Source organism: Staurois parvus, unplaced genomic scaffold (genome assembly GCF_062004578.1).
Source record: "Staurois parvus isolate SC_StPar_1 unplaced genomic scaffold, SC_StPar_1.0 ptg001181l, whole genome shotgun sequence".
Taxonomy (NCBI): Eukaryota; Metazoa; Chordata; class Amphibia; order Anura; family Ranidae; genus Staurois; species Staurois parvus.
The window spans coordinates 505,001-517,782 of NW_028318977.1; the positions used below are offsets into that span (position 1 = coordinate 505,001).

Genomic DNA, 12,782 nt, shown 5'->3' on the forward strand with positions numbered 1-12,782 from the left:
ATGGAGGACACTGAATGGAGGCCAGTGGAGGAATTGGTAGAGAAGGATGGAGGACACTAAATGGAGGATAGTGGAGGGATTGGCAGAGAGGGGTGGAGGACACTGAGTGGAGGCCAGTGGAATGATTGGCAGAGAGGGGTGGAGGGCACTGAATAGAGGCCAGTGGAGGGATTGGTAGAGCGGGATGGAAGACACTGAATGGAGGCCAGTGGAGGGATTGGCAGAGAGGGGTGGAGGACACTGAATGGAGGCCAGTGGAGATATTGGCAGAGAGGGATGGAGGACACTGAATGGAGGCCAGTGGAGAAAATGGCAGAAAGGGGTGGGGGACACTGAATGGAGTCCAGTGGAGCGATTGGCAGAGAGGGGTGGGGGACACTGAAAGGAGGCCAGTGGAGGGATTGGTAGAGCGGGATGGAGGACACTGAGTGGAGGCCAGTGGAGGGGTTGGAAGAGAGGGGTGGAGGACACTGAATGGAGGCCAGTGGAGGGATTGGCAGAGAGGGGTGGAGGACACTGAATGGAGGCCAGTGAAGGAATTGGCAGAGAGGGGTGGAGGACACTGAATGGAGGCCAGTGGAGGGATTGGCAGAGAGGGGTGGAGGACACTGAATGGAGGCCAGTGGAGGGATTGGCAGAGAGGGGTGGAGGACACTGAATGGAGGCCAGTGGAGGGATTGGTAGAGAGGGATGAAGGACAATGAATGGAGGCCAATGGAGGGATTGGCAGAGAGGGGTGGAGGACAACGAGTGGAGGCCAGCGGAGGGATTGGCAGAGAGGGTTGGAGGACACTGAATGGAGGCCAGTGGAGAGATTGGTAGAGAGGGATGGAGGACACTGAATGGAGTCCAGTGGAGGGATTGGCAGAGAGGGAACGGTTAGTAAGGTGGATGAGTCCGGTAGCAGCATTCATGATGGACTGAAGAGGGGATACATACAGTATATATATATATATAGAATACGGCCAGAATTGTAGCATTTCCAATACATGTCAATATATTTGGGAAGAATATTGTTACAATGTATCTTTCTTCCATGTGGGACATTAGGACCAGATATACTGTCATATCAGTGATCCTGGTACACGGGGTGATTAGATATACTGTCATATCAGTGATCCTGGTACACGGGGTGATTAGATATACTGTCATATCAGCGGTCCTGGTACACGGAGTGATTAGATATACTGTCATATCAGCGGTCCTGGTACACGGGGTGATTAGATATACTGTCATATCAGCGATCCTGGTACACGGGGTGATTAGATATACTGTCATATCAGCGATCCTGGTACACGGGGTGATTAGATATACTGTCATATCAGCGATCCTGGTACACGGGGTGATTAGATATACTGTCATATCAGTGATCCTGGTACACGGGGTGATTAGATATACTGTCATATCAGTGATCCTGGTACGCGGGGTGATTAGATATACTGTCATATCAGTGGCCCTGGTACGCGGGGTGATTAGATATACTGTCATATCAGTGATCCTGGTACACGGGGTGATTAGATATACTGTCATATCAGCGGCCCTGGTACGCGGGGTGATTAGATATACTGTCATATCAGTGATCCTGGTACACGGGGTGATTAGATATACTGTCATATCAGCGGCCCTGGTACGCGGGGTGATTAGATATACTGTCATATCAGCGGTCCTGGTACGCGGGGTGATTAGATATACTGTCATATCATCGGTCCTGGTACGCGGGGTGATTAGATATACTTTCATATCAGCGGTCCTGGTACGCGGGGTGATTAGATATACTGTCATATCAGCGGTCCTGGTACGCGGGGTGATTAGATATACTGTCAGATCAGCGGTCCTGGTACGCGGGGTGATTAGATATACTTTCATATCAGTGGTCCTGGTACGCGGGGTGATTAGATATACTGTCATATCAGCGGTCCTGGTACACGGGGTGATTAGATATACTTTCATATCAGCGGTCCTGGTACGCGGGGTGATTAGATATACTTTCATATCAGTGGTCCTGGTACGCGGGGTGATTAGATATACTGTCATATCAGCGGTCCTGGTACACGGGGTGATTAGATATACTGTCATATCATCGGTCCTGGTACACGGGGTGATTAGATATTCTGTCATATCAGCGGTCCTGGTACACGGGGTGATTAGATATACTGTCATATCAGCGGTCCTGGTACACGGGGTGATTAGATATACTGTCATATCATCGGTCCTGGTACACGGGGTGATTAGATATTCTGTCATATCAGCGGTCCTGGTACACGGGGTGATTAGATATACTGTCATATCAGCGGCCCTGGTACACGGGGTGATTAGATATACTGTCATATCAGCGGTCCTGATAAAAGGGGTGATTAGCGTGTTCCCAGGCACCTCTGGCACACCCTCTGTACATGCCTATGCCCTGGACCAGTAGTGGTGAACCTATGGCACGTGAGCTGCAGTGGGAACGCAGAGCCCTCTCTGTCGGCACCCTAGCCAAGTCGCCCCGGCAGCCGATCATCTGATAACAGTACACATAGGGGCCAATGCGCATGCTCGGAAAGGAGTAGCAGCGCCAGGTGATGATGTCACTAGACGCGACTCATTAGCCATCAGTAGGTCAGTGCGCTGTCAAGAAAATTATATATATATATTTACTTGGACTGAGATCAGTGAACTGTGATTTGTAGGAGAAGCCCCCACAGACCCACAAGGAAGGAAAAGCACTGAGAAGCCTTTTTCAGGGCAGGCCAAAGCTGGTGATCAGTGGAACTTTGCCCCTCTGTGCTGGAGGTCAGTGGAACTTTGCCCCTCTGTGCTTGTGGTCAGTGGAACTTTGCCCCCCTGTGCTGGTGGTCAGTGGAACATTGCCCCCCTGTGCTGGTGGTAAATTGAACTTTTCCCCCTTGTGCTGGTGGTCAGTGGAACTTTGCCCCTCTGTGCTTGTGGTCAGTGGAACTTTGCTTCTCTGTGCTTGTGGTCAGCAGAACTTTGCCCCCTTTTGTTGGTGGTCAGTGGAACTTTTCTCCCTTGTGTTGGTGGTCAGTGGAACTTTGCCCCTTGTGCTGGTGGTCAGTGGAACTTTGCCCCTCTGTTTGTGTGGTCAGTGGAACTTTGCTTCTCTGTGCTTGTGGTCAGCAGAACTTTGCCCCCTTTTGTTGGTGGTCAGTGGAACTTTTCTCCCTTGTGTTGGTGGTCAGTGGAACTTTGCCCCTTGTGCTGGTGGTCAGTGGAACTTTTTCCTTCATGCTGGTGGTCAGTGGAACTTTGCCCCTTGTGCTGGTGGACAGTTGAACTTTGCCCCTTTCTGGTGGTGGTCAGTGGAACTTTGACCCTTTGTCCTGGTGGTCAGTAGAACTTTGCCCCCTCTGTTAATGTGTTTTTCTTAAGACAAAATACATTAATGTATGAATAGCTTTTTCTAAACTAAAACCTCAGTTTTCAGGTATAATTGCTGTGTTGGCACTTTGGGATAAATAAGTGGGTTTTGGGTTGCACTTTGGGCATTCAGCCTCTTAAAGGTTCATCATCAATGTCTTAGAGTAATAGCCCACTAAAATGTGGAAGTGACGGAAGAAGTCCTTGAGGCAGAGGCCAGGTTGGCAAAGACAGAATGGACAACAAAAAACCCTCCAAAAAAGTCAACAGGTGTCGAGCCTAATTCCACATTTACCACAGACACATTATCTTTTCGGGGTGAACTTTATGTTGGGGTACTTTGCAAGACATCTGGAAAAATGCTTGTCATGCAGCAGGCTACCTGCGTGTGGATTTGGACTTTGGGCCACTGTGCCTTCTGGATACAAAATGGCTGAGATGATTGCTTCCTGGAATTTTAGGAAGGACCCAGCTTTCCCAGTGGCTTTGTAAATAACAAAATGCATTGTTTAGAGTGAATTGAAATAAATGTATAGACTCTTTTTTGTACCAGTGTCTAGCTCTATGGGAGGCTAAATATAGCTTCATCATCTGGTCATTGAAGTGTTCGCCTCTTATATTTAGATTATTATTATGGACGTTGAGAGGCTTTTCAGCTAAACCAAATGCCATGTGAATTTAGACCGTCGTGTCTTGATGAATGGAGAACAGGATGAATATAGTATGTCAGTCCTTTTGGTCCAGTTTTACTGCTAGTAGTTCTTCATTTCGCAAGCAGGTTGTCTCCTCCTTTCTCATTGGGGTATGAACAAGCTATGGGGGGAAGCCCCTGTAATTAGGTCACATGGTGCCACATCAGTCAATTCCAAGATTGAACAAATGTATAAAAAAGTGGCATGGTTGTATAAAAGTTCTCATGTAAATATGGTATTCCATAGGGAACAAGGGTGACAAGTTCCACACTATTTTACCACTGCTCACCATGTAGACTGGGCATCTGGGGGGCTCCACCTAACTGTCTTTTCCCTCATAAATTCTAAAAATGGTAGGTATAGCCTGTGGCCATCTCACAGAGCTTACACAGTTTGACCCCAGATCTGGCATGCTTGCATAAAATGCATTATATCCTCATACAGTATCTACACCTGGCCATTGCAGCAGAGAACACAGGCATATGCTGAATCGGGTCTGTGGACTGATATGATCACAATTCAGTTTTATTGTGATGTCCATCTTAAAGTGTTACTAAACCCAGGACCCTGCATTCACTATATCCGGTCCCTCCAGACCCTGCATTCACTAGATCCGGTCTCCCCGGACCCTGCATTCACTATATCCCCTCTCCATGGACCCCGCATTCACTATATCCGGTCTCCCCAAACCCCGCATTCACTATATCCGGTCTCCCCGGACCCCGCATTCATTATATCCGCTCTCCCCGGACCCCGCATTCACTATATCCGCTCTCCCCGGACCCTGCATTCACTGTATCCGCTCTCCCCGGACCCTGCATCCACTATATCTGCTATCCCAGGCCCTTGCATCCACTATATCCGCTCTCCCCGGACCTTGCATTCACTATATAATACATAAGGGGGGATGAACTGTGAGTGTAGGATTAGAACTTTTTTTTTTTTCTTTTAATGGGTGAACTGGATGAACTTTTGTCTTTTTTCGGTCAGACTAACTATGTAACAAAGTAACTATGTAATGATGGAAAAGTTTTTATGAACCTTCTGTAGATGTTTTCAAGGCCCAAGAAAGACTGGACAGGTTTCAGATCCTTAGGGCGGGTCCATCGGGTGATGGGATCTGCAACGGTAGGGTCCATTGGATGATGGGATCTGCAACGGTAGGGTCCATAACAATTTAGCATACAAAGAATACTCTCAGGAGCTTGGCTAGTACACCACAGACATGATTGCAGTGTTTATTTAGGGAGGAGGAATAGATTACGATATCTTCCAGGTAGACTAGGATAAACTGACCAAGGAACTGAAGAAGAATGTCATTAATAAATTCCTGGATGGTGGCTGGTGCATTACATGCCAGGTACTAGGGATGTCCCTCACATGTGCTGAATGCTGGCTTCCTCTTATTGCCTTCACAAATTCATACCAGGTTGTAAGCCATCTGAATACTGAATCTAGCTTGGCCAATATCTATGCCTCCTGGATCAGGCAGGGGAGTTCTGGAATAAGAAGAATTGGATATTTGTTGAGAATGGTGATCTTATTCTGGCCACTATGGTCTACATAGACCTGTAAGGTTTTGTCCAAAGAGTAATCAGGAAAGGGATGGGGGGAGTGAAACCCTCCCCTAGATTCTTTTGAATGAAAGATACCATAGCTTGAGTCTGAGGTCCAAACAAAGGTAGACTGATCCTCTAGGAGGAAGGTTACCTGGCTGGTGGTCCATAGGACAGTCATATGGGGAGTGGAGGTTACATAGTTGGTAAGTTTGAATAAAGACACTGGTCCATCAAGTTCAACCTGAAGTTCGGTAGAAGCTTTATCGGAAACAGTGAAAATAAAATACAAACGTGCAACATTGTTTATAAGCATTGAGCACGTCGGAGCTAGAGAGACACAAAGTAATTCCAGGGACCTAGGGCCCTTTCAGCCTGGTCAGCTGGGAATCTGTCTGCTGATCCCTGCTGAGTAGGTGGATGACACAGTCCACTGTTCTCTATGGGGTAGTTGGATATAAATGGACTGCCTGCCCATTTACATCTGGCTATTATCTGATTCACTAGATGGATGGAGAATGTATTCCCCCACCTGTCTATTTTTAGCAGGTTGGATGTGATGCAGGCGGGAATAAACAGATATGTCAGTTTACATGCACCTCCCCATAGAGAACAATGGATGGTCCAAATAGGTTTGCCTGAAAAATGGGCCGGTGGACCCTATTGGTCGACCCATGTGAATGGGGCCATAGAGAGATACACAGTAACATAGTTTATAAACATCAATCATATGGGAGATAGAGAGATACAAAGTAACATTGTTTAGAAACATTGATCAGATGGAAGATAGAGAGATACAAAGTAACATTGTTTATAAACAATCGATCAGATAAGACATATGACAATTTTAGGAAAAAGAAAAAAAATTTGTATCCTTATCTACTGCATCAATATTTTTTTTTAAACTGAACTAAATCAAATAGAAAAAAGTGTTTTACTTACATTTTTTTTAACATTTTTTCTTTTTTAGTCTATGGATTTCATTAAAACATAAAATCATTTCTACAATACAATATCCCCCCCCCAAAAAAACTAAAAACATTGTTTTAATACTATATATTTGTTACTTTACTATGTTAATTATGGACTAAATTAACCAGTCCCTAGTAAAAATGTAACATTTGCTCTCCATGGGAGGGGGGTATATAGGGTGGAGAGGTGAAATGGTGAAGGAAATTGATTGCCATCATCACTGACATATCAGTTGTAGGATCTATGAGATCAGTCATTGTGCTGGAGGAGTGTGAATTCCCTCAATTTCTATTTCTATACATCTTTCTATACCCCCCCCCTGATATTTTCTTACAGTGATACATTGTTATAATTACACTCTATATAAGTGATACAGTGGATCTTCTAATTCAGGCCAGGCTCATACCATAGCGGTTTTGCGCCCTGCGTTTGCGCGGACACAGCAGCCATTCCTTTAAATGGGCTGCTTTGCCTGCTTTTTCCACAAAAATGAGGTTCTTGCGTCATTTTCAAAAAGCAGCCACAGGGAAATCGCATGGTGCTTTCCCACACAGAAGAGAAATATATTTCCAATATATTTAGAAAAAAAAAAAATGATATATGTGAGATATTTATAATATATTGGCCTACGCTAATATATTTTAACATGTGTTCTAAAAAAATGTAAATATATTTTCTAAAAGTGTGTGTATATATATATATATATATATATATATATATATATAAAAGATATTTTCTTCAGAATTTTTTTAACATACAAAAAAAGTCATTTTAATATATATTTGGAAATGCATCCCAAAAAAAAATGTAGACTAAATGTATGTTCAAAAGAACAAAATATATTTGAAAATGTATTTTTAAAATATATAAAAAGCATTTCAACTATATACAGTTGTGTTCAAAATAATAGCAGTCAGACATCACTAACCGGATCAATCACTGTTTTTGGTAGAAATGATATTTCTACATGGCAAATAATTTACTAGCAGGTGTAGTAGAGTAATAGAAATCCAACAGACCCAACCGTCATGACATGCATGCTGCTGATTCTGTGTCATTGAATCACTCATTGAAAGGGGCATGTTCAAAATAATAGCAGTGTGGAGTTCTATTAGTGAGGTCATTCATTCTTTGAACTGTGGAATGTCGTCCAATCATCCTGGGCTGGAATACCTGATCACAGGGGCCAGAAGTTGGGTGACTCCATGCAACACAGATGTACAGCAGTTCTCAGAAACAGTGCGACTACAACCAAATATTCATGAAGTCATTCAAAGGAAAGCAAAATCTTCAAACATTTCTCAGTTTATATAGTGAATGTTTGAGTTTGTAAAGAAGAATACAAACACTGCGATTTTTTTTGAACCGTCTAATATTCACTTTTCTTCAATTTTTTTTTTTAGAGAAACAATGTTTTGATTTGGAATAGAATGTGTCGTGTTCCCAATGCACTTGTGTGGATGGAAATAAAAGCTGTTTGAAGGATTTTGAGCTTTATTCACTTTTTTTCAACACACTGCTATTATTGTGAACACAACTGTATTATATATATATTTCTATATTGAATATGGCCAAAATTGTAGCATTTCAAATATAGGTCAATATATTTGGGAAGAATATTTTTTTAAATATTTTTCTTCCACGTGGATTTGCACCCGCCACAGTATGAACATAGCCACAGTAATTCTTTAGAAGGGCAATACGTGATATTACTGTTGGGTTGAAGTACTGACATGATGTAATAGTTAAAAAAAAAAATAAAAAAATTGAGAGACCCTTTAGAATAAAAATGCATTACAAAAACAGAGGCAGTGTCTACTAGTGATAGATTGAAATGGTGAGTCTCACTTCTCCTGTTGTAAGCTCCCTAATATTATTGATATTGTATTTATTACAGGTACTTCCCTCAAGGGGTGTACAATCTAAGGTCCCTAACTCACATACACATACTAGGGCCAATGTAGACAGGAGCCAATTCTCCTACCAGCAGGTCTTTGTAGTGTGGTAGGAACCTGGAGGAAACCCATACAGGCACAGGGAGAACATGCAAACTCCAGGCAGGTGGTGCTGTGGTTGGGATTTGAACCGATGACTCTAGTACGGCCAGGCAGAAGTCCTAACCACTTAGCCACTAGGGATGGGCCGCATGTTTGAGTTGAACACGCGAACATGATGGGCACCACAATGCACTGCGCCTTGATAGTACATTGGGATTGGTCAAAGCAATGCACCTGATCACAGGTCAGGTGCATTGCTTTGACCAATCACAGCATATGATGACATCACAAGGGGCCCCTTGTGACGTCATGATAGTATATAAGACCTGTCATCGCAGGCACAGCTGTCAGATGGCGGGAGCCAACATCGCTAGCACAGTGGAGTTTTTTTTTTAAATTTCAGATCGCGGCGACTGCTGGCATCGTGATTGATGTTGGATCTACTCCGGGGGCCATTTTTTAAATTTTTATTTTTAATAAAGGACTTGTCAAAGACTAGCTCCTGTCTTTTTATATACTACACTTTTTTTTGTAAATGGGTACCCCATACTCATTCACATGGGGGGCAGGATCTGGGGGCCCCCTTGTTAAAGGGAGTTTCCAGATTCCAATAAGCCTCCTGCCCACAGACCCCCCACAACCACCAGCCATGATTGTGAGGAAGAGGCCCTTGTCCACATCAACATGGTGCCCCCCTGCTCTAAGCACCCCCCCATATTGTGGGCATGTAGCCTGGCATGGTTCGGGGGGGGGGGGGGGGGGCGCTTGCGCATCCCCCACTTTCCTGACCTGCATGCTTGGATAAGGGTCTGGTATGGAGTTTGGAGGGGACCCCCACACCATTTAAAAAAAAAAAGTCACGGGTGTTCCCTTCAAAGTCTATACCAGCCCTAAAGGGCTTGGTATGGATGGGAGGGGGGAGAATATCATGTTTTTCACATTCCTCATTCACATGGGGGGGGGGGGGTCAAGATCTGGGAGTCCCCCTTGTTAAAGGGGGCTTCCAGATTCTAATATGCCTCCCGCCCACAGACCCCCACAACCAATGGGCATGGTTGTAGGGCAGAGGCTCTCGTGCCCATCAACATGGGGACAAAGAGCTTTAGGGGAAGCCCCCCTGACCCAGAGTACCCCTCATGTTGAGAGCATGTGGACTGGTATAGTTCAGAAGGGGGGCGCTCGCTCGCCCTCCCTTTCTTGACCTACCGGGCTGCATGCTTAGATAAGGGACTGGTATGGATTTTGAGGGGTTCCCCTTGAAATCCATACCAGACCCAAAGGGCTTGGTATGGATGGTAGGGGGGACCCCACATCTTTTTTTTTTTTTAAACAAATTTTTAATGTTGGGCAATGCCGACAATTCTTTTGACATTCAGCTGTCCGGTGGGAAACCCCACCGGACAGCTGAAACATGAATTAATGTCTCACTACTAAAATACCACATGACTCAATAATAGAACTCATGCCGGATATTAGTAACTGAGTGGGATCCTACCACATACTCAGACGCAGTAAGATACCGCTCAGTTGTTCGGCCCTTGTTCGAAGTTCACGGTCGAACATTCTGTAGGTTCGGATGTTCGACCACGAACCAAACAGGGGGGTGTTCTTGCCTATTGCTATTAGCCACTATGCTGCCCAATATACAATAAAAGAGAGAATCGATCTTTTTTCTGCAGTAGGTGAGTGAAGCTGAGAACTCACTACTGGAGTCAACAGGAAACCTACCAACCCAGAGAGGGATTTAGCCAGGAGGATCCACACAAATTTGTATCACCTGTAAGGCTTATGAGTTGGATGGGAGCAAAAGTGCCAACTGCTCGGCATGGTGTCAGTGGCAACAGCAGTTCCCATTGGGCAGAGCTATATGGGTTGGTTGGCACCAGGGTAGAGGAAAGGTGGTTGCAGCCAATTACTGTGATCAATGAGGGAGAAAGATGGAAAAGATATCTGGCAAAATTTGACAATATTTTAAAATAATATCATCAGTGGCAGATTTATCCCATCTCCCTTTAAGATAATGAAATAGATGAATGCCATACACCCAACACAGGATAGAGGGGCTCGGTGAAGTAGGCTGTGAAAGTGTGGAGGTGGCGGAAGGGGTCACACATATAGAAGGAGATCTGCCCGGCCTCATAATCCAGATATACCCGGACTCGGCTACCAGAAATATAGTCAGGGAGTTCAGTCACAGTATTGTCATGCACGGCTTTATACTTTTTACCCTTCCTGTCCAAACCCCAGGAGACATCATTTTGTCCAATAAGACCCGTCCCTGTCTATACAGTCATAACACATCCCAATAATCCAGTTATTGGATGCATGGACATCTACTTCCCAATAATGTCGCCCTGAATAGAAATACTGATCACCTAAAACCTGGAAATAATCTACAAATCTTTCCTCAGTCTCTGGGTGATACTGATGAGTACCTGACCTGGACAGAGTCTTCTTATCATAGGAGATGCATACATAATTAGAAGCTGTGTCCTCATCCAAAACCATATCTACAACTTTCTGGATATAGATCCCCCCAATGACACCAGTGATTATATCTGATAAACCAGTGCGGAACATATTGGAGACCCTGGCCACATGCAGATCCCCTCCATCATAGAGGAGTTTATCATGTCTCTCTGTGTCCTCCCCATCTCCAAACCCTGTATCATACAAGTCACCTGTGTCCGATTCCTGTAGGACGGTCAATGGATCTGTCATGGCACACAGTTCCTCTAACAGATGCATCTTCTTGGACAGCTCCTCCATCTTTAATTCCAACTGCTGGATCAGATTGTTGACTGGGCTTAAGATCCGCTCTGCCTGCCCAGAAATCTCGCTCAACATTCTCTTCTCCAGGTCTTCCAGACGCCTCCGGAGATCTTGGAACAGGGCAGTGACTCTCCCGGTTTCACCATCTGCTTTGCCTTTTACTCTTTCCCCGTGTTCCTGCAGACTCAGGACTCTTTTTTCTGTCTTCTCCCTCCTAGTAATCACTTTCTGAAGATTATTTATTAGTTTCTTCTTCTTCTTTATGAAGGCCTCTTGTAGAGTCTCCACCTGGTGTCCTCGATGTTCTCCAGTTAAACTGCAGGAGATGCAAATACAAGCAGAGTCCTCGGTGCAGCAATACTCCAGGATCTTCTTATGGACGGAGCATTTCATGTTCTCTGGGGTGGTGGTGGGGTCACACAAGACATGTTCTGGTGACTTACTGTGGACTCTCAGATGGTTTTCACATAGAGAAGCCTCACAAAGCAGACAGGACTTCACAGCAGGTACAGAGGTGTGAATACAGTAAGTACAGGAGATGCCGGTCTTCTCTGGATCTGGAGGAGCAGACAGGAAACTCTGAGTTATATTACGCAGAGTTATATTTCTTTGCAGCGGGGGTCGCTCCTGGAACTCTTCCCTGCACTGAGGACAGGAATAAACTCCGGACCCCTCCTGCGTATCCAACACGCGGTCAATGCAGACCCGGCAGAAGTTGTGCCCACATTTCAACATGACGGGATCCGCATAAATGTTCAGGCAGATGGAACAATCCAGCTCAGCTCTCAGATCTGCAGACGCCATCGCAAACCGCAAAAAAGAGAAATGAACATCCAACTTGGTTATTTGCCAAAACCAGTTTATCCGGTTAGGCAATTTCCTGCAGAGGGCGAGGCTAAGAAAGGGTTTGTACAGGGAGATTAAAAAGGTCAAACAGCTGAAAACAGAACTGAAAAGTCAACAATCTCCCCCAATAAACAAATGTAACCACCTTGTCATTAGCAGGGGTGTCTCCTCAAATTTAGACTGCTTGGCCACAGTCAGTTCCTAGTCTGGCTTTGCTCAGTTCCTTGGAAGTTCTGCCTCGCTGTCTGTTCTCCATTCTGTCAGTAGGTGGCACTGGTACCTCTGGTATTAGTATGAGGATACAAAGTAGGCTTGGGTATGAATATTCCTATGGGTGGTAATAGGTTTGTGTTCTGGAGGATATATCCCACCTTGGTGAGTGGGGCCTCCATCCTTGTTACAATGGCATTGCTGTCCCGTCTTTTGTTCCCTCTGAATATGAAGAGATCTGTGAAGAGGTGTGACATTTGCTGGGGATTACAGCAAAAATGTGCCTATTATGCTAGCAAAGTGTAAATTTTGTCTATGTATCACTGGGATATATATATATATATATATATATATATATATAGTGTAATCAGGGGCAG

General features: G+C 44.8%; 1 pseudogene; it reads right to left on the reverse strand.

The window, feature by feature from the left end:
- Nucleotides 1-8,129: 8,129 nt before the first annotated feature.
- On the reverse strand, nt 8,130-12,165 carry LOC149438542 (E3 ubiquitin-protein ligase TRIM11-like; annotated as a pseudogene).
- Nucleotides 12,166-12,782: the final 617 nt, after the last annotated feature.